The sequence below is a fragment of the Pyrus communis genome, chromosome 13 (genome assembly GCF_041283825.1).
Source record: "Pyrus communis isolate YQ-2024b chromosome 13, ASM4128382v1, whole genome shotgun sequence".
NCBI classification, from domain to species: Eukaryota; Viridiplantae; Streptophyta; class Magnoliopsida; order Rosales; family Rosaceae; genus Pyrus; species Pyrus communis.
Window position 1 is genome coordinate 20,587,153 of NC_142577.1, and position 21,372 is coordinate 20,608,524.

A 21,372-nucleotide genomic window follows, 5' to 3' on the forward strand; every position below is an offset into this window, starting at 1 on the left:
GCCGAACACAGGACCATAGTACATTTCCTTAGTTGCCACGACCCACAAAACACCCTGTCTCCCGCCATAATTTGGGCAAAAGGGTCCATCAAGATTTTGGGTTTGCCCTACCCAAAATTTCCTTCCCTTTATCATTTCAACTACCACTTTCTCATACATTACACACGCTTGTGTGATTAGGAGTTGTTGTCAAATTTTTAGAGAGGGGTCATTGACCACTTCTACCACATTGATATTGTTCTAATTTAATCACTTATTGTTAAGTGTGCAGTTTTATATAAGACATATATTCAACAGTTGTATATAAGAAGAGAGGAGAATATTAGGGTGTTAAGAGTGAGAAAGTGAATGAGCAAAATAAAGGGAATGTTGTTGACAACCATTTTGGTTTTAGATTTTGTGTTAGTGATAGAGGAAAATACAAAAGAGAAATGACAGATGAATAAAAGTAGATGAAGGGTGGTGGGAGAGATGTAAAAAAACGCGTAAGGAAGGGCACGCACAATAGAAACTAAAAATAAAGAATGATAATTAGTTGTTTTTACTTTCAAGAATTTATTTCATTCTTCTTTATTTTTTCCTCTCTCTCCCATCGCCCTTTAAAGTTCCTTCGTGTATGAAGAAAACACTTGTAAAGGGCTAGTAGTTGCGTTCATCTTTGCACGCGGAGTCATGTGGTTGAATCCTCATGGTTGTTTTATTCTTTATCAAGACCTTTGTTATTGAAAAGATCTTCATCTTTCTGGAAATGTCAGATACATGTTGTAGATGGCTCTTCACAAGCCAGAATTTGAGTTTGATGCAGTTCGTCTGGAGTTGGAACTGTTTAGCCCTGAAATTGCTGAAAAGCCTTATGTAGTTGCATTTAACAAAATGGACCTTCCAGATGCTTATGAAAACTGGTCATCATTCAAAGAAAATTTAGAAGCTCGTGGGATTCGTGTTTTTGCATGAGTGCATTGGAAAGAGAGGGTACTCATGAAGTGAGCTCTGCTGCTTATGAGCTTCTACGAGAAAATAAAGTGGCCGAGGAGGAGTTCCCAGGTCTATTTACTTTATTTTTTTCTGTATTAAAAAGGTTTCTGAATCTAAATGCATACAAATATTATCTTGTGGATTTTGTTTTATACTCACATTATCACACAGACTATAGGGTAGTTTAGATTATACATGTTATTATATAGATGATTTGATGACGGGTTAACAAATATATGTCACTGTTTAATTTGGAAGTAAGCTTTACTATAGAGATGTAAGCGATGCTGGAATTGATTGAAAACGTAAGAGAAATGGCATGAGTGCATTATTGTAAATGTTTTCACATTGTTGTAAGAAACAAAATTCTGTATATGTTCTAAAAGAAGATAAGGGGAAAGAAAGAGAAATTATTTTATGAAGCACTGCAGAGCTTAAAAGTTTTTATTTTCAGCTAACTAATGTTTTAACATCCATACCTGCTTGTGTTTATAGGATAAATAAGCTTTAAGGTTACTCGTTCACTGTGTTGACAAGTCTCCTTTGTTTTGACATGGAAGACCCGGTCAATCTGAATCATGTGGCTGAGATGGTGCATAAGCAGCAAATTGCGTCTATTAATGAGTTTGAGATCACTCATGACAGCAGTACCAATACTTGGCAAGTTGTAGGATCTGGGTTGCAACGCTTTGCTCATACGACAAATTGGAGGTAGGTTAGAAACTCTTTCATGTCTGTGTCAGTGTGATAATTTTTCATCGTATGCTTTCTTGATATCACAAGTCTGATCTGTTATGATATCAAATTTGTTTCGTTATCCATTGGTTATAGTGGAAAGTTCAAGTTGCAGTATAATGGGTGACCTGCGTTGTGGATTCATATCATGAAATTATGACTAATAGAAGTCTTTTCGTTTGGTTTCCTCTTTCTTCTTAAAAGAATAGAGCATGTTAAGGGGGAAAGATAAATGGTGTGAGTCTGACAATCTCGCAAGTAAATAGAGTGAAGGAACAACCACCAGTTTTTATGATGTAGTATGTTAGAAAATATATAATGAGGATTGATGCATTAATGAAGATCAGATCAACAGACAACAGCCACCTCTTTCTTTTTCAATTGTTTTGTGCTAATGCAGCACTTGAAGATGAAGATTTTGTTGACGCTTGGCTCGATATAAATCTTGGTTAATTACTTTGTATTGGTTATCCTTTTTTTTCTCTCCATCACAAATTTGTTTATGGCCTTAATTACGTATTAGAAGGGAAACCATTTGTTTTGTAATAAAAGGAGCTCACGTAGAAATAATTTGGATGAGCCAATTTGTGAGATTCTCTTTATACATTTGTTATCTCAATCAGTTAATTATAAATTGAGAGTTATTTCTTTCATTTTATTTGTTCCGTTTCATGCTCCAGCACAACAATTGGTATCAGAGCCACTAGGCTCATCCGTATCAAATTTTGTATTTGAAACTTGCTTGATGAAGATGGTTGTTCAACTGGAATCGGGAGGCACGCATCCTTGGCCGGAATCACACGCTTCGCATTTGGCAAAAACAACAGTTCAAAATGCAAAGTTTGAAGTTAAAAAGTTTGATGGAACAAAATACTTTGGTATGTGGCAATGTGAGGTTAAAGATGTGTTGGCTCAACAAGATTTGGACTTGACGTTAGAAGACAAGTTGGAGGATATGGAAGAAGCTGGAATAAGTTAAATCGAATGGCTTGCTCTACGATTCGCTTATGTCTTGCAAAACCTCAAAAGTATTTTGTCATGCGAGAAACATCAGCTAAGTCGCTATGGCAAAAATTGGAGGACAAGTACATGACAAAGAGCATCGAAAATCGCCTCCATTTGAAAAAGCAGTTGTACCGATTCCAGTACAAAAAAGGTACAAAAATGATTACACACCTCGATTCATTTAACAAATTAATCGCTGATTTGTTAAATTTAGATAAAGATGTCAAGGATGAAGATAAAACCTTGATTTTGTTAAATTCATTACCTGAGGCATATGATCATTTAGCTACTACTTTAATTTATGGTAAAGACACCATAAATTTTGAAGATGTGTCTAATGCATTGATGATCCATGAAGTTAGACATAAAGATAAGCAAGTCCATAATACGTCATCAGATGCTTTGTTTGTTACAGGCAGAATGAATGGAAGACGAAGATTCAATAACAGAAGAAGATCTCAGTCTCGACCACGAGGTAATTCACAAAATAGAAAAATACTAGACAAAGATGAATATGCATTTTATCATACAAAAGGACATTGGATAAAGGATTGCCCTAAGTTGTAGAAGAATAACAAAAACACCAATGCTAATGTTGCACTTAGTGATGATGAATCTGATTATGCTTTGGCTGTTACTTCTGCTTATGATTATGATGTATGGATTTTGGATTCTGGTAGTTCTCATCACATGTGTCCAAATCGAGATTGGTTTACTAATCTAGAAGTTGTAAAGGCGGGAACTGTTTTATTGGGTAATGATTATGCATGTAATAAAAAGGGAGTAGGAACAATTAAGTTGAAACATCATGATGACATCGTTAGAGAGTTGTCTAATGCATGGTATGGTCTTGCTTTGAAGAAAAATTTAATTTCTTTGGGTGCCTTGGAAATCAATGGGTTTAATGTAAATATGTCAAATGATGTTCTAAAAGTTACTAAAGGTGCTTTGGTTACAATGAAGGGAATCCGAAAGAAGAATATATATTTCCTGCAGGGGAAAACAGTTTTAGGTGGTGTAGCCACAATTTCTGAAAAACCAGATACTGACAATACCAAGTTATGGCATATGAGACTTAAACATGTTGGTGATTCAAGCCCTTGTGAAACAGGGACTGCTGAAAGGAGCCAAAACTTGAAAGCTCGACTTTTGCGAGCATTGTGTCTAGGGTAAGCAAACCGAGTTAAATTTGGTACTGCTATGCATCAAACTAAAGGAATCCTAGATTATGTGCATTTAGATGTTTGGGGTTCTACCAAGATTGCATCATCGAGTGGTAAGCACTGGTTTGTAACTTTTGTTGATGACTATTCTAGAAGAGCTTGGGTTTATACAATGAAGCACAAAGATGAGGTGTTAAATATTTTCTTAAACTGAAAGAAAATGGCTGAAAACCAAATTGGTAAGAAAATTAAAGTTTTGAGGTTAGATAATGGTGGTGAATACACCTCTGATCCATTTTGCGGAGTTTGTAGAGAAGAAGATATAATAAGGCATTTCACTGTTCGTGGAACTCCCCAACAAAATGGAGTTGCTAAAAGGTTGAACAGAACGTTACTCGAAAATGTTAGATGTATGTTGGCTCAATCTGGTTTAAGTAAGGCATTTTGGGCAGAGGTAATTACATATGCTTGCCACATTATCAATCGTTTACCTTCATCTGCAATTGAGGGTAAAACACCTATTGAGAAGTGGACTAGAAAATGAGCTTCTGATTATGATTTTCTTCATATTTTTTGTTGTCTCGTTTATTTCCATGTAACTCAAAGTAAGCTTGATCCGAGAGCCAAGGAGGCTATTTTTGTGGGCTTTAACATCGGTGTCAAAGGTTACCATTTGTGGTGTCCAGATTTGAAGAAACTTGTAATCAGAAGAGATGTGACTTTTGACGAAACTTCTATGTTACAAAGCAACTCAAAGACAAGCGTTGATACAACTCAAGTTCCTACGAGAAGTTTTCAGGAGGTGGAGTTTGAAAAGATTGCTACCACTACTCCACTGCCTGTTTTGATTGAACAAGAAGTAAATGAAGGTCAAGAAGATGAAGATGTCTCTTCCTAGGATGAAGAAGAGGCTCATACCAAACATCCTTTAGTTATAGAGTGCATTGCTACAAGTAAAGGCAAGAGAAACACAAAGAGACCAGTAAGATATAATGATTATGTTGCTTATGCTCTTCCTATTATTAATGCAGAATTCCCAAAAAGTTATAAGGAAGCCATGAACAACTCTAAAAATATAGAGTGGGGTAAGGCTATGGATAAAGAAATGAATTCTCTTGTGAAGAACAACACTTGGGAGTTAGTTTAATTGCCTCCCAGCAAAAGAGCTATTGGCTGCAAGTGGGTGTATATTAAAAAAGAAGGTCATCCATGAGAAGACAATGTGAGATTCAAAGCACGAGTGGTAGCAAAAGGATATGCACAAAAGAAAGGTATTGATTATAATCAAGTATTTTCTCCTGTTGTGAAGCATTCATCTATTCGTATTATGTTAGCCTTTGTTGCACAATTTGATCTTGAACTAGTGCAACTTGATGTTAAGACGACTTTCTTACATGGAGATCTTGATGAAGAAATTTACATGTCTTAGCCTGATAGGTATCAGGTAACTGGAAATGAGAAATGGGTTTGTAAATTGAAGAAGTCTTTGTATGGATTGAAGCAATCTCCAAGACAGTGGTATTTGAAGTTTGACGAATTCATGATAGGTCAACACTATTTAAGAAGTCAATATGATCGTTGCGTTTATTTCAAAAAGTTGCAAGATGGGTCTTTCATTTATTTATTATTGTATGTTGATGATATGTTAATTGCATCGAAGAATATTAAGGAGATTGAAAAGTTGAAAGCACAAATGAAGAACAAGTTTGAGATGAAAGATCTTGGTGAAGCGAAAAAGATACTCGGTATGGAAATTACTCGTAATCGAGAAAAAAAACTTGGTGTATCTCACACAAAAACAATATTTGTGTAAATGGCTTCAACGTTTTGGGATTAATGATGCCACCAAACCTATGAGTACTCCAATGGCTATTCACTTTAAATTAAGTGCTTTGTTATCTCAAAAAAACAATGAAAGAGAAGCTACAAATGAAGAATATTCCATATTCTAATTTGGTTGGTGACTTGATGTATACTATGGTATGTTCTCAACCAGATATTGCTCATGCCATTGATTTGGTTAGTCGCTATATGCATAATCCAGGAAAAGAACATTAGCAAGCAACTAAGTGGATTCTAAGATACCTACATAAGACTAGAGATGTCTGCTTATGTTTTCAGCAAAGTGATAGTAGTTTTGAGAATTTTGTGGTTGCATATGTTGATTTTGACCATGCTGGAGATTTGGATAAAAGAAGATCAATTACTGGCTACTTATTTACTATGGCCAACTGGCCAGTTAATTGGAAGTCCACACTACAGTCCATAATCGCTTTGTCAACAATGGAGGCCGAATATATGGCTATTGCTATTGCGGAAGCTATAAAGGAGGCCATTTGGATACATGGACTGATAAAGAATCTAGGAATTTATCAAAAGCAGGTGGAGCTACATTGTGATAGTCAAAGTGATATTCACTTGTCTAATACCAATTTATCATTCGAGGACAAAGCATATCGATGTTCGGTTTCATTTTATTCGTGAGATTTTGTCCAAAAGTAAGATTATTTTTCAGAAAGTTCCAACTATGGACAACCTAGCTGATATGTTAACAAAAGTGCTCGAACCTGCTAAGTTAGAGCATTGTTTGTACATAGCTCATATATTGTGTTCCTGTATATGTTTGTGATTATGAATCTCGCCAAGGTGGAGATTGTTGACATGTGGCTCAATATAAATCTTGATCAATTACTTTGTATTGGTTATCCTTGTTTTTCTCTCCATCACAAACTTGTTTATGGCTTTACGTATTAGAAAGGAAACCATTTGTTTTGTAATAAAAGGAGCTCATGTAGAAATAATTTGGGTGAGCCAATTTGTGAGATTCTCTTTATACATTTGTTATCTCAATTAGTTAATAAATTGAGAGTTATTTCTTTCATTTTATTTGTTCCGTTTGGTGCTCTAGCACAACAGATTTTCCCGAATTTGAATAGCTTATGAGCACATAATGTCTTTAGATATAAAGAAGGGGGTAAGGGGAAAAGAGAGGGAGGGGAGGGGAGGGGGGGGGGGGGAGGTGAAGTGATGGTTTTATGGGATAAAGTTTGGTTTTTGACATCAATGAGGGCTCAAGTCTCTTTTGAGTTTCGGGAAATTCCTTTTTCCTCTATTTTTTTCATATTGGAGAGTTATCGTTTAAGTTCTGGAGTGAAATATAGCATGCAATGTTTTCTGTATGATAGTTAGCAGTTTGTTCTTATTGCTGTATTGTTTTAAAGGACACAGGTAGTCCATTGTTCAATACATTTTTTATAAAATTATGTGTTTCATAAAAAAATAAGAAAAAAGTAACCATGTGCATGTAGCAGGGCTCTAAGTAGCACCCTTGTTTTAGGTATTAATTGGTTTTCTTTTGTCTCACACCGTCACACGGAACACATGGTGCTCATCAAATTACGTCTATAATCTGTAGTCAGATCATGCATAATTCAATGTTCTCCAAATTAATTACGATGCCTCAGTGTTGCTGTTTAGTATAATTTGCATCTTGTTTTAGCTGTTCCAATCCTCATGGAAAATTTGTCATGAATGTTTTCGAACAGGTATGTGGATTCTGGGAGAAGGTTCTGACATGTTCTGGATGCTTGTGGCATGAACAAGTCTCTTATAAAACCTGGTGTGAAAGAAGGCGACACGGTGATCACTGGAGATGTTGCCTTGCTCTTTATTACTTTGTGTTCCATATTGAAGTGTCCAACTTATAGCGTTGTTTCTTCTGATATATTCTCATTTGCTTCCTTCAAATGGAAATGGTCTGGCACGATGCTGCATATAATTCTGGTTTTTCAAGTTTTAGGAAAGGATCTACAGAAACAACCAAGCGGCCTCAATGAAAGTGATCTCGTGTCTCGTGTGTTATTTCACTGCTAACAGATAGAAATAGAAAGGTATCAGCTCTTGCAATTTCTTTCTCTTCAGAATGTGGTATAACACCGAAGTATTTGTTTCTTTTCCCTTTCCATATATGATCTTGACACAACTCATGAAATTTGGTAACAGCTGTTGAAAGAATGAAAAAGGCATTGATGTCTTTATATCAAAGCTTTGGTTATCCTTTCATTTATGATAATACTCACACATTTGCACGCCTATGAACATACTCGAGCGCAAATGTTCGCGCATTCATATCTATACCTGTTTGCACCCACACGACGAACGCACACATAGAGAAATTCAGGGATGCCCTTGTACGGCCCACACCGCCATGTAGTTCAATAATCCTAACCATTTCCTTAAGCCTACCCCAAAAAATTATCAATGCAAAAAAAATCTCTCAAATGCAAAACCATTCTCAATCAAATGGTTGTCCTTTCATTGCTTTCTTGAAATGTTTTTTTTCCTACAATTAGATGTCTTAATGGTTCTTCTTTTGTCTAAACTTTTGGCAATGCCAATTTGTGAATGCAGGATTAAATGACGGTTTAAATTATTGAAACAAAATTAGGAGTGGACCCGACAAAGTGTCCCTCATATGATGTTATCTGAGGTACCGTTTGGTACGTGGGACGGGACGGTACAGAGTGGAACAAGGTGTTCCATCCATGTTTGGTGCGCCTAAAACGGGTGGAACGAGCTGTTCCACGGGACGAGTTTTGGGTGAATTTTCGTTCCACCTCACTCCACTGGAACGACTTGTTCCACATCCGTGGAACACAAAATTATAATCTCTCCGTCTCCTTCTTCTTCCTCCTTGTTTCCATCCGAGGGCATCTTTGCTCCCGCTCCGTTCCGTCCCGTCCTGTCTCATCCCGTCTCGTCCCATTCCATTCCGACCCGTCCCGTCTGCATACCAAACGATACCTGAGGGATCCCTCGATAAAAGCAGACTTGAACTGATCAATATGTACCCGTTTGCCTTCAACTGCTTGCAGTTGATCATGCAACCATGTGAAGCTTCTTTGTGTATAAAGAGGTAGAAGCTCAATAAGGATGTCGAAACTGTACAGGAAAGAATATGGAAAGAATAATTACAAGCAATCTACAACCTAAACTAGGAAACCCAATATTATAGGAATCCTAGAATTAAAGGAAAATATTATACAAGTCAACACGCTCCCTCAAGTTGGTGCATATATGTCACACATGCCCAACTTGTCCAAGAAACTTGAGAACTTGTCACTAGAATTGGCCTTTGTAAGTATATCAGCCACTTGATCCTTGGTCCTAATCAAGGGCAATTCAATTACTTTTTTCTCCAATTTTTCTTTAATGAAGAACCTATCAACCTCCACATGCTTTGTCCTATCATATTGTACCGGATTATGAGCAATATCCCTAGCAGCTTTGGTGTCACAAAACAACTTCATCGGCGGACTATGGTTGACCCCCAAATCTTGTAATAGAAACTTAAGCCACAATAGTTCACAAATACCAAGATCCATACCTCTATATTCCGCTTCTGCACTTGAACGAGCTACTACATTATGCTTTTTACTTCTTCATGTTACTAGATTACCACCAACAAAAGTGAAATATCCTGATGTTAAGTGTTGGTCATCTACCGAACCCACCCAGTTGGCATCGGTACACCATTCGATTCTGAAATGCTCATTTTTCTTAAACAGAATTTCTTTATCTGTACTTCCCTTCAAGTAACACAATATCCTCATCACCGCACTCATATGTTGTTCTCCCGAATCATGCATATATTGACTAACTACGCTCAAGGCATGAGCAAGATCAGGCCTTGCATATGCCAAATACATCAATCTCTCAACTAACCTTTGATATCTTCCTTTGTCTACTAGTACTTGATTCTTGTCGAGGCTCAACTTCGTTCCTTCAGCCAACAGAGTTGCTACAAGTTTATAGGCTAACATTCCGGTCTCCTTTAACAAATCAATGATATACTTTCTTTGGGACAAGAATATCCCAGAGCTGCCTCTTGATACCTCAATCCCAAGAAAGTATTTTAGAGATCCAAGATCTTTCATTTCGAACTTCGTAGACAAATACTTCTTTAGAGCCGATTGTTCAATTGGGTCATTCTCGGTAACCATCATGTCATCCATATATACAATGAGTGATGTAATCTTTTTATTCTTTCGTTTCAAGAACAAGGTGTGATCCCAATTGCTCTGGCTATACCCGAATGCCTTCATTGATTTAGTGAACCTGCCGAACCATGCCCTTGGTGACTTCTTTAACCCATATAGTAACTTCTTTAGCTTACATACCTTACCCTTGTTCATGTCTATTTCGGTACATCCCTCTGGAAGCTCCATATAAATTTCTTCAAAATCTCCATGTAGGAATGCATTTTTTACATCGAACTGTTGAAGTGGCTAGTCTAGGTTTGCTGCCATGGACAAGAGAACTCAGATAGTATTGATCTTGGCTATTGACACAAAGGTGTTCGTGTAATCTATGCCATACTTTTGAGTGTACCCCTTTGCCATTAGTCTTGCTTTGAAATCGATCAACGGTTCCATCTGCTTTGTATTTCTCTGTATAAACTCATTTGCATCACACAGGTTTCTTGCCCGCTAGCCAGTCTGATAGTTATCAGGTAGCATTCTTCTTCAGCGATCTTAGTTCCTCATTCATTGCTTCTTTCCATCTAGGATCGGCTAAGGCTTTCTGTACACTGTTAGGAATATATACAGTAGATAATTGATTCACATATGACTTATTTGATTCAGACAGGTGACAAGTGGACACATAGTTGTTTAATGGGAACCTCACTCTTGAGTTATGGATTGGTTCGCTCACAGAATACTTAGTTTTACACTTAGGGTCTGCCTTATAAGTGGGTTTAGGAATACCTCAATTAATTCTTTTCGGGAAAATACGGAGCGGTGGTCCATCTAGCGTAGGAGACGATTGGTTATAAGAATCACTAAGAGATGAGTCGGCATGTACCGTTTCTTTTACAACCGTAGGTTCCAACTGCAAGGGGGTCGAGGGGGCCATGTCTCCTACTATCTTGGACTCGGCAGGAAGCTGTTGTGCAGCAACAACCTACTTGGAACTTGGCTGCTGTGCAGTTGACACGGGTTCGGTGGTAAGCTGATGTGCAGTGGCCTGCTACTCGGCGGCTGGCTAATGCACCGTAGCTGGCTACCCGGTGACAAGTTTTTGTGCAGTGGCCTACGGTTCAGTGATAGATGGCTGCATTGTAGCTTGCTACTCGGTTCCATAATCAAACATACGAACTTCATCACCTTGAAACTCCCCCTGAAGTGAGGACTTTGAGGAACCAAAATACATATATGTTTCATAGAAAATGACATCTACAGTGATAAACATTTTCTTAGTTGAAGGGTGATAGCACTGATATCCCTTTTGAGTAGTAGCATACCCTATAAACACACATCAAAGAGCTCGAGGTTCAAATTTGTTTTGCCGCTGTGAAGGTGTTGACCCTAAAAAACTACCAAGCCTACGTGGCACGCAGGCCGAGTAACTAATGAGCTAATTACGTCTACAGTTATGTGCAGGCGTGCCAACTCTATGGCCGAGGTCGATCGAGGAGTAAAATATGTTGATGTCGCGTTGAGCACGCTGCTGACTGATCTTGCAACTACTGCTAAGGAAGGAACACGTCTCGACCTTCGGGTTCTAGAACCTGAAGATAAGGCTGCTAGTTTTGCAAAGTTTAAATATCAAATTCGGCTTTCAATGTGCCGAATGCAGTAACATGTAACACCTCACTTCGCTAAGAAGGCTAATGAGATGACCTCTACCAACAAGGACTCGAAAATCCTTGTCAACTGAGACTTGCATAAATAATCAGTCAGTCTCGAAGCAGTGCTGTTTATCCAAACTAAAGGTGCTCCTTGATCGACTGATTATATGGCTCCAACACTGTTTATCCAAACTGAAGATGTCGCCAGTTGCCTTCATAGTGTTGTTTATCCAAATTGAAGATGTATTGGTAGAAAAAGAAAATAAAAATCTCAAGGTGTTTGAGAAGTTTGCGCAAGGCAATTTGTGTGTTGAATTGGAAGGGGCCTTAAATGTTGCCTGCAACTTTGTATTTATAGCATCCATACTTTTTGCTTGGCACGGCCTAATAACTTCGTAGAAACCTACTGAAACTTAAACTCGTAGAATGAAAGACTGATCCGTGGCATAGGCTAAACCCTATCTTCCAGATGGTTGACTTTTCAAACAAAATAAAAACCTATCTAGGCTTATCATATCACATCAAAAGCCTAGCCCACCTAGGCTTCTTACCTCATCATCAAAAGTCCATCAGTAGCCTTTATCCCATGCATACATAATAAAATGGAATATAATTCCATCGTTGATGTTTTATCCATAGTACATTTATCAAATCCATCCAATATAATCTCCGACTGATGCATTCCACATGGCCAACATCAAAAAGCATATACCATTTGTACTTGTATGATAATCATCTCATCCTGCATGCTTCATTATCTGATGTCGCGCATATCCCTACGTTCCATCATCATTCAAATGGGATTTAGAAAACTATTAGGTTTAAATAATTTAATATATTACTAAAAGATAATGTCATGATTAAAATCACAATATTATTTCTCAATAATAACTAAAAATCATTTCAACCACTTTGTCATTCAACGGTCTAAATTTCTACTCATTCAACATCCTTGATTACTGAGGTCGATGGTGTAATTTTGGGTCCAAACAGAAGGATGCACATGGACAAAAACCATGCAACCGAGAACTTGAGAGGAAAAGTTAGGGACCAATGGGTAGCTAAGCAGAAACATAAGAGTCTGAAATAGTGTTTAAAACTTAAGGGTATAAGAGGGAAGCTGATTAATAAGGTTGGCAGCCGACGTGAGGGCCTCATACCAATAATACAAGGGAAGACATGCCTCAATCAGAAAAGCACGAACCATTTCTAACAAGTGTCGATTCTTCCGTTCAGCCACCTCATTCTGCTAAGGAGTATACGGACATGTGGTCTAATGAACAGCACCGTGCATATTAAAGAAAGAGCGGAGTTCAGTATTAACATACTTGCCTCCATTATCACTTCGAACCACCTGAATTTTCATATTGTATTGTATCGAAACCATTTTGTGAAATTTTTGAAAGGCCACACTAACATCACTTTTCAATTTTAACAAAATAACCCAAGTCATTCTCGTACAATCATCAATAAATGTGACAAACCAGTGAGCTCCACTAAGAGAGGTGATTTTGGAAGGGTCCCAAACATCCGAGTACACAATCATAAAAGGAACAGAACTCTTATTTAAACTTGGAGGAATAGAAGTTCGATGGCTCTTAGCCATTTTAGACACATCACACTTAAATTGAGAAACATCGTTTTTCACAAACAAACTAGGAAATAACTTATGCAAATAACCAAACGAAGCATGGCTAAGATGACGGTGCCACATATCGGACCCTTTATTATTATCGGCTAGAGTCTCATTCACTGACAGTGCTTAAGTGAGCAATCCCGAGCTACTAGAATTCAACTTGAGGAAGTACAGCTTCCTTTGTCTAATACCATAACCAATCGTCTTCTGCGTCCAAATGTCCTTAAATACACAAAAATAAGGCCAAAAAACCACCAAACAATGTAAGGTAAGGGTTATTTAGGCAACTGATAATAAATTATAATTCAAGGAGGGAACCACAAAAATAATATCAAGTTTAATGGTATCAGAAAGGGAAACCGTGCCTTCCCCAAGAACTGGGGCGGCATCATCATTAGCCACATTAACCTCAGTGTAGGCAGAGTTTTTTTACTGAAGAAACCTATCTAGAATCACAAGTCATATGTTCAGTAGCTCTAGAATCAATTATCCATGTATTATTCATAACAGAAGTGGAGACATTAAGTGCCTTACCATCGGTACCTGCAGCAACAATCAAATCTGATGCTTTGCTTGCTACATCCGCTGAATCATCCTTGGTTTCTACAATAGAAGCTTAAGGTTTGTTGCAGTGATGGTCATGTGTCTTATCCCAATTCTCAGGATGCCCAATAAACTCGAAACATCGACTTTTGGAGTGTCCCGTCATACCACAATGGGGACATTTACCCTGAGGATGATCACAACCGATTTGGCAGGTTCTTGGCTGCCCAGTTTTATTCTCGGACCTATCTCAGTCTGTGCGGTTGGAGGGGTCTTGGGCCTTGGCTGCCATTCCAGCCGGTTTTGAGCTTTGCCCTCCATCTTCATACCTTCTTTGCGATCTGCTTGATGACAGACATACGCATAAGTAGTCTGAAGTCCAAGTGGTGGGTCTTTGCACTGTATTTCTCCACGAACCTAATCAAACCCATCATCAAGCCCACCAAGAAACAAACACAACCTTTGTCGCTCGATTATCTTCTGGAAAATCAGAACATCTTTTCCACAAGCCATGGCCACTTTGTTAAAGTGGTCTAATTCTTAAAAAAATTCCGTCAATTCTCTAAAGTAAGTAGCCAAAGACTACCCATTCTGCCTGAGATGTGAAGCTTTCTAATTTAATGAATAAATTCTAGCCTCATCATTCTCATCAAAATAAGCAGTCTTAAGAACATCCCAGATTTCTTTAGAAGTTGACAATTGAATATAACGTTTTATGATTTCCAGCTTCGTTGATGATAAGAGCCAACTCTTAATTCTCTAATCTTCAGAGAACCAATCATCATATTTGGGATCATCTTCTACAAGGGCCTTAATGGACCCACAAAGATATCTCATCTTCTTCATTCCAGCAATATGAATTTGAATAAGATAAGCCCATAAATCATAGTTCTTCTCATCTAAAACCATACCAATGTTGAAGCTTGAATTATCCGGCTAAATCATGACCGGAACTATAGCATAAACGATTTGGTTGTTCTCAACAGACATCTTTCACGAAGAATAGGAAACCTATTCGATAGCAAAGGTACTCGAGGCAGCAACAACATATGTTGCTCACCGCAATTCGAGGCAGAAAATTAGGACACATCAATGACTTCACGTCGCTCGCTGTTTGTCAGAGGCACAACAATGATGCTGGGCATGGCACAGTAACAAACCCTGTTAGGGGTTCGAAACTTTTTTTCCTTTTTCTACAACATGGCTTTGGTGCCAAAAAGATAATGCTTTAAATGTGTTAATTGTATTCTTCTCATTCTGAGGTATGTATAATCATGTACAATCCTACTACAATCAGGAACTAATAATTACAAGAAATCTTTAACCTAAACCAGGAAACCCAATATTATAGGAATCCCAGAATTAAAGGGAAATATTATACAAGTCAACAAAAAGAAATCTAGTTTCTAGTTTAGTTTCTGATGGGAAGGGTTAAGGTTTGGGACTTGAGGAGTGGATATCGTGGTTTGCACCCCAAGGCAACGACAACAGAACCTTTCTAGCCATCCAATCTCAGGATCCGACAGTTCTTATTCAATCTTTAACCCTTCCCTTTTTTTGACCTTTTTACTTTTTACTCAACTTCCTTTTCCATCTCTATCCCTCTCTCTCTCTCTCTCTCTCTAAAGGTTCGCTTTTTTACTGTTTCATTTCTCTCTGAGGCCATCTCCAACCGACCCGACCAAAGGACCATAGGGCTAAAAATAGCTCGAAATGACACAAGTCTCCAATCAAGGGCTAGGCCTAAGGGTTTGTGGTGCCCATCGAGCCAAAAAATTGAAATCAAGCCAGCGGGCTAGCCTATTCCAGCCCTCCAACCCAGCCCAATTCAAATGCAACAGCTACCTGGCGTTAACATGACGCAGCTAACAACGGCTAGCTAACGTTAGGTTACCGTTAAAATTTGATTTTTTTTGTTTTTGACCTTTTTTTTTTAATTCTATTTTTTTTCCTATAATTACCTAAGTCATTCCCACACCGTCTCTCACATACTTTTCACCATTCCATACTATCTTACCTTATTTTATTTCAAATCTTCACATTCTATTCTCTTACCTCTTCCAATAATCTTTCCTTTAATTTTTTTTCAATAATTTTCAAATAGCCACACCTGCAATGAAAGGAAGGGTTTGGACCCAAAAAGAAGATGAAACTCTTTGCACGACTTATAGATTGGTCTCGGAAGATAGTGTCAAGGGTAGTTCTCAAACAAGTGAAGGTGTTTGGACTTGTACGTCCAAAAAGTACTATGAGTTCTACGAAGCACCACTCCACCAAATCCCCGAAACCACGAGAGTTGTTCTTCAAGATGGAAAAAACAACCAAGTTTGAATAAATGGCATCAAACCGTGGTAAGGGCCGAAAGCAAACATGAAAGTGGGGCCAATTACTACGACGAAGTAAGTGTTTTCACAAGTTATTTTAATTATTTAATTATATTATATTTAATTTCATAAATGAATTTCCTTTAATTTTTGTAATTATATTTTCCAAGTATGCCAAGCGGAGGAATTGTATATGGAGGACATGAAAAAACCCTTTACTCATCACGATTATTGGAAAATTTGTAAAGGCTGGATGTTATTTCAAGATCCACCTCAAGAAAGATTTGGTCCTATGCCGATGTTCAGAAATGTTTCCTCAAATGCAGTTGGGGATGAACAAGGATCTCCTATCATTCAAGAAATAAGGGTAGAAAATCTTTCTTTGGGTTAATATTCCATACCTAGGACTATGGGATGAAACAAGGCCCAAAAATTAAAAGAAAAGGGCAAGGCAAATGAGGATTTAGCCTTTCGAGAGGCAATGGCGTCCTTGTTGCGATTAATGGCAGAGCAAAATGCCATTGCCTCGGAAGAAAGAAAGCGTAGGCATGAAAAAAAGGAGCAAAACAAATACAAGAAGAGATGGATGACAGGAACATGCAAAAGAACACTTCGGAGTACACTCCAATGAGTAAGGCATATTTTAATAGGAAAAATGGGGAAATTATGGCCCGACAGGAATTGTTTACATCTGACTATACTCCTACAATGGCGGATGAAGATGATGATTATGGTCTTTAAATTTAAGTTGTTATAGTCTTTAATATTTAAGTTGTAGTTTTTAAATTTAAGTTATAGTCTTTAAATTGAAATTGTAGTCTTTAAATTTAAGTTGTAGTTTTTAAATTGAAGTTGTTGAATCTTTAAATTTAAGTTGTTGTACTTTTTAATATTTAGGTTGTTGAGTCGTTGGAATTTGAAGTTAAAGAACATTTAACAATATGAAACTTAAATAACATTAAACAACTAAACAACACAATCTCTACCCTAATTCTACTTAGAGGAGTTATTCAAACTTAAACAACATTAAACAAAACATTTAACAACATAAAACTTAAACGACTACTCCATTGTTCTTTTGGCCCAAAGATATGCAACAAGAGCCTGTTGTAGGTACTTGTTTGTAGCACGCGTATGTATGATCCTATAACGCCTCATGTACTCATTTAAAAAGATATTACCAGTTCTTGGATCCAAAGGGAAATTAGGCCTATCATATATTTCGCATGAGCTCTCATTGACCTATTTGGATCTTATTAGTCGTCATCAGACTCTCTATCAATATAGTAATCTCACTCATCATTCACAATCATGTTGTGTAATATGATGCACGACATCATAATGAAGTTCAATATATCTTGATTCCACCCTATTGTTGGTTCCTAAATGGTCTTCCATTGTGCTTGTAGAATACCTAAAACTCTCTCAACACCTTTTTGGTACGCCTCTTGGTAAAAGGTAAACCACCTTTGGGCGTCATCCATAGGGTTTGCAATTGCTTGGAGAAGTGTCGCCCACTTTGGGTAGATGTCATATGCCAGGTAATACCCCATATTTTACTGACGCCCATTATTGTAGTAGTCAAGTTGAGGTGATTTACCTTCTGTCAAGTTAGTAAAGAGGGGTGAACGCCCGAGTACTGTAATGTCATTTTGGGATCCTGGAACTCCAAAGATAGCATGTCATGTGTCAAACAAGGCAACCGCCTCTAACACAATAGTTGGTTTTCTCAATCATCTGGTGGGACAGTTCTTCCATTGCCAATGCATGCAATCTAATGACCATATCATTCCCGGAAAGCCATGGTCTTCAACTTTGTGAATGAGCCGAACCATATCTACTTGATTTGGTTCATGGAAGTACTCCTCTTTGTAAATTTGAACAACTGTGTGACAGAATTCAGCAAGATTATCAAGGCATGTAGACTCAGACATACCATATGTATCATCCATCGCATCAGCTGAGGAGGTATAAGTGAGCATTCGGAGTGCAATAGTAACCTTTTGGTGAGGTGAAAAATCAGGGTGGCCTACTCTATCCATCTTCTGCCGAAAGTATGGATTGACATGTTGGACATCATGAAGCAAATGCTCGAAGACATGATGCATCGTCCTAAAGCGACATTTGAAATTCTTTTCTGTGTACACCAAGTTTGAGTTAAAATAGTTATTCATCAAAGTCTTACGTACAATATCTCTATTTCGTGGTTTGTAAGAGCAACCAGCAATAGAGCCACCCCATTAAGGTTGTTCTTCAATTTCCTCACACGACATGACCCCAACCATTACTGCCATATATGTTGTGTTGCGCCATGCTTCATCTTCTTCATCGGACTCCTCATATTCTCGTCTCATCTGCGCCCATTTATCTTCCAATTCGGAATTGGATGAGGAGCCTGCGTTGGAATGCGAAGAGGATCCAAAGTTGGAATTCATTGCAAACTAAAATTGAAAGAGATATTGGATAGGGCAAAGATGAAGGTGTGTGAATTCTACCCCAATATCCAACCAATTTATTAATATTGGAAGCTAAAGATAAGAAGTGTCGTGTAGATAAGATTCTTATCTAAAATTTGTACAACCAGTTACATCTTGACACGTGGTACTCGAAATCCTATCTGAAAAATTATTAAGATTACATAAAGATAATAAATCTGGAGAGTTACTCACTTTAGCAACATGTGTCACATAAAGATAAGAAATCTGGATAGTTACTCACTTTAGCGACATGTGTCACTCGAAATCCTATCCAAAAATTATTGGGATTATATAAAGATAAGAAATCCGGAGACTTGTTCATTTAGCGACAAGTGACACTCAAAATATATCCAAAAACCTTATTTTCATATGGTAGTTTAATTTAATTAACCATATTAACTCAATTAAAATAATAAAATATATATTAATTATGTTTGGCCTATAGCCTATGGCCCTTTGGCCCCCTCAGTTAGAGATGAGTTTTTTGTCATATGGCTATATTTGGCCTATGGCCCTTTGGCCCCCTCGGTTGGAGATGGTGTAAAATATGGCATGGCACTGTTCATTAAAATATAATTTCTTGCAAGGCTATAGGGCTAAACATAGTCCATCGGCCCTCATTCAATTAGAGATGGCTTGAGTCTCTCTCTGCATGAAGATGCACCTGCCTGCTACAGCCTTCATTCATTCCCGTTCCCTAACCTCGTATCTTGTGTGGTGTTGGATGTTTTTGTGATTTACGTACCTCGTTGGTACTTACATGTGTACGGCTAAGATCTTGTTCTTCCTTGCAACGTTATCCTCACACCAGCAAACGCTTTGAGAGGTCGCCACGTTTCCAATTAATTCATAAATAAATGGAGAGATCCTCTTAGGATCTTTTCCACCAAATCCACACAATCATTAAACTTAGGCCCTTGAAATTTGATTTAACGGCTAAAATTATTATAACTTTTAAAGAGGCCCCCTGTTTGTAGCCGTTTGATCAAATTTTAAGGGCCCGAATTAATTGATTGTGTGGATTTGGTGGAAGAGATCCATAAATAAATGGATGATCAATTGTCCCTATTGGCTACTGCATTGCAGAGTGAGGTATATAGTAGTCCACATGGCAGGACTAGCAGGCCTCTACTTCAAACAGTAGTCAGTACACTCTACCGTATGTATTAGCAGACCTCTACATTGTGTTGTATCTTGTGAGCCAAATATGATTTTGTTTCTAAATGAAATCTACAAAAATTCTATGGTGCTCAGAGTATGAGATATTCTTAGGTTTTTAACCATCAAATCTTGATTTTTGTATATTTGAACAAAAAATTTACAGTCTATCTCCCATTACATTCCTAACAAATAAAATACACTCATCCTAACTCTAGAAAAACTATTAAAAAAATCCTCTATTCTCACGTACATTCATATAATGCAAGTGTATGGATAAATGGAGAATATTAGTCATTTTTCTTCATGTAATTAAAAATCAGAGCATCTTGTTTAAGATTATTAAACAAAGATTAATACTAACTTGACATGTTTAGTAATCCACTCAAAATAATTTAACTTGGTGTTAGATTCGATTTGTGTTATTTGATGGTATCCTTATGTATTCATTTGTTAATTTAGTATATCAATACCTAGTAAAACAGAGAAATGCTTAGGAAACTCTCTCAAAAGTGAGACTCTTTATCGACTCTCTACTACCTCATGTTTTTTGCACAATGTTTTATAATGTTCACACGAAATTAACGTTAAACTGTGAGATGATAAATAACTCCTAAATAATCTAACTTTGAAAAGCCTCCTTAGTATATCTGTAAAATATGAGTATTGTAGTTAGATGCCATCAAGCTCAGTTTTGGACATGAAAGCGTGGATTTGCCAAACTCATGAGACCAGTGATCATTGCATGATGAAATGGTAATAAAACAAACAATCATAGCAAAAGAAGTGGTCTGCTGCACTATGGGGTTTATAGGAACAAATTACACGTCGCCGAATCACTCTACGGAAAATTTAACATAATCATCATTTAGGCAGGCAAATAGCATTACACCCACAAGCTATACAACCACTAATAGAGTGACATTCCCAAGATAAAAAAATTGGTCAAAAAACCAAAACAAACAAAAGGACAAACTTACATCCGCCTCACTAGTGATTAAGGTAGTTTTGTTATAATATTGTAGTTCAAATTCGTTTTTGACGAGAATCAAACTTAAGACTTTTTACTTACAAATGAAGATGAATATCACTAGACCATAATACTAAATGACTCATCGTACTTGTTTGATAATCGAAACCATTCAATTTTATAATCATCATTTATAGGTCATTTCATAATTCAAACTGTTTCCAAAATGGTTGATCTTTTATACACGTACAAATGAGTAACAATTTATCATTTAATTTATTTTTCGCATAAATGATCTTTAAACAATGATTAAGAAATCACCGTTTCAATTAGGAAGTTTTACTCATTTAAAATATATTAATCGTAAGTAGGTGGACAAAATAATGCAGTCATTCGTGAATGCCAAGTATTTTTTTTAAATGGTGAATTGTCAATTTAGTCCTTGAATAATCACCAGTGAAAATTAGGTCCTAAACTATTTTTTTTTTCCTTCAGAAAAATATGTCATTGAATTATAAAAATTTGCCAATTACATCTCCAATATTAGATTCGAAGCTACTATATTCAATTCTTCATCAATTTAAGTCACGGTACTTGTATGTGATACACATTGAATGATAGATTGATAATTTTTCATAAAGAAATAAAGTATAGATTTAACTTTGGAGAGTAAATTAGATGTTAAGATTCGCAACCTATATGACATGTTAAGGGCTTATAGGCGAGAAAATGACGGTATTACACTCTAAAGTGTGT

General features: G+C 37.1%; 1 long non-coding RNA gene across 4 annotated transcripts; it reads left to right on the forward strand.

Moving 5' to 3' along the window:
* Nucleotides 1–420: 420 nt before the first annotated feature.
* Nucleotides 421–7,922, forward strand: LOC148691922 (uncharacterized). 4 transcript variants are annotated; one of them, XR_015955350.1, is made up of 4 exons: nucleotides 421–1,044; nucleotides 1,536–2,866; nucleotides 3,131–3,190; nucleotides 7,424–7,922. It is a non-coding gene; the product is annotated as an uncharacterized LOC148691922 (long non-coding RNA). The 4 variants fall into 4 exon arrangements; XR_015955349.1 differs by lacking the exon at nucleotides 7,424–7,922 and adding an exon at nucleotides 5,308–6,759 and having other exon boundaries at nucleotides 3,131–5,149; XR_015955351.1 differs by lacking the exon at nucleotides 7,424–7,922 and having other exon boundaries at nucleotides 1,536–1,686; nucleotides 1,915–2,866; nucleotides 3,131–6,759.
* Nucleotides 7,923–21,372: the final 13,450 nt, after the last annotated feature.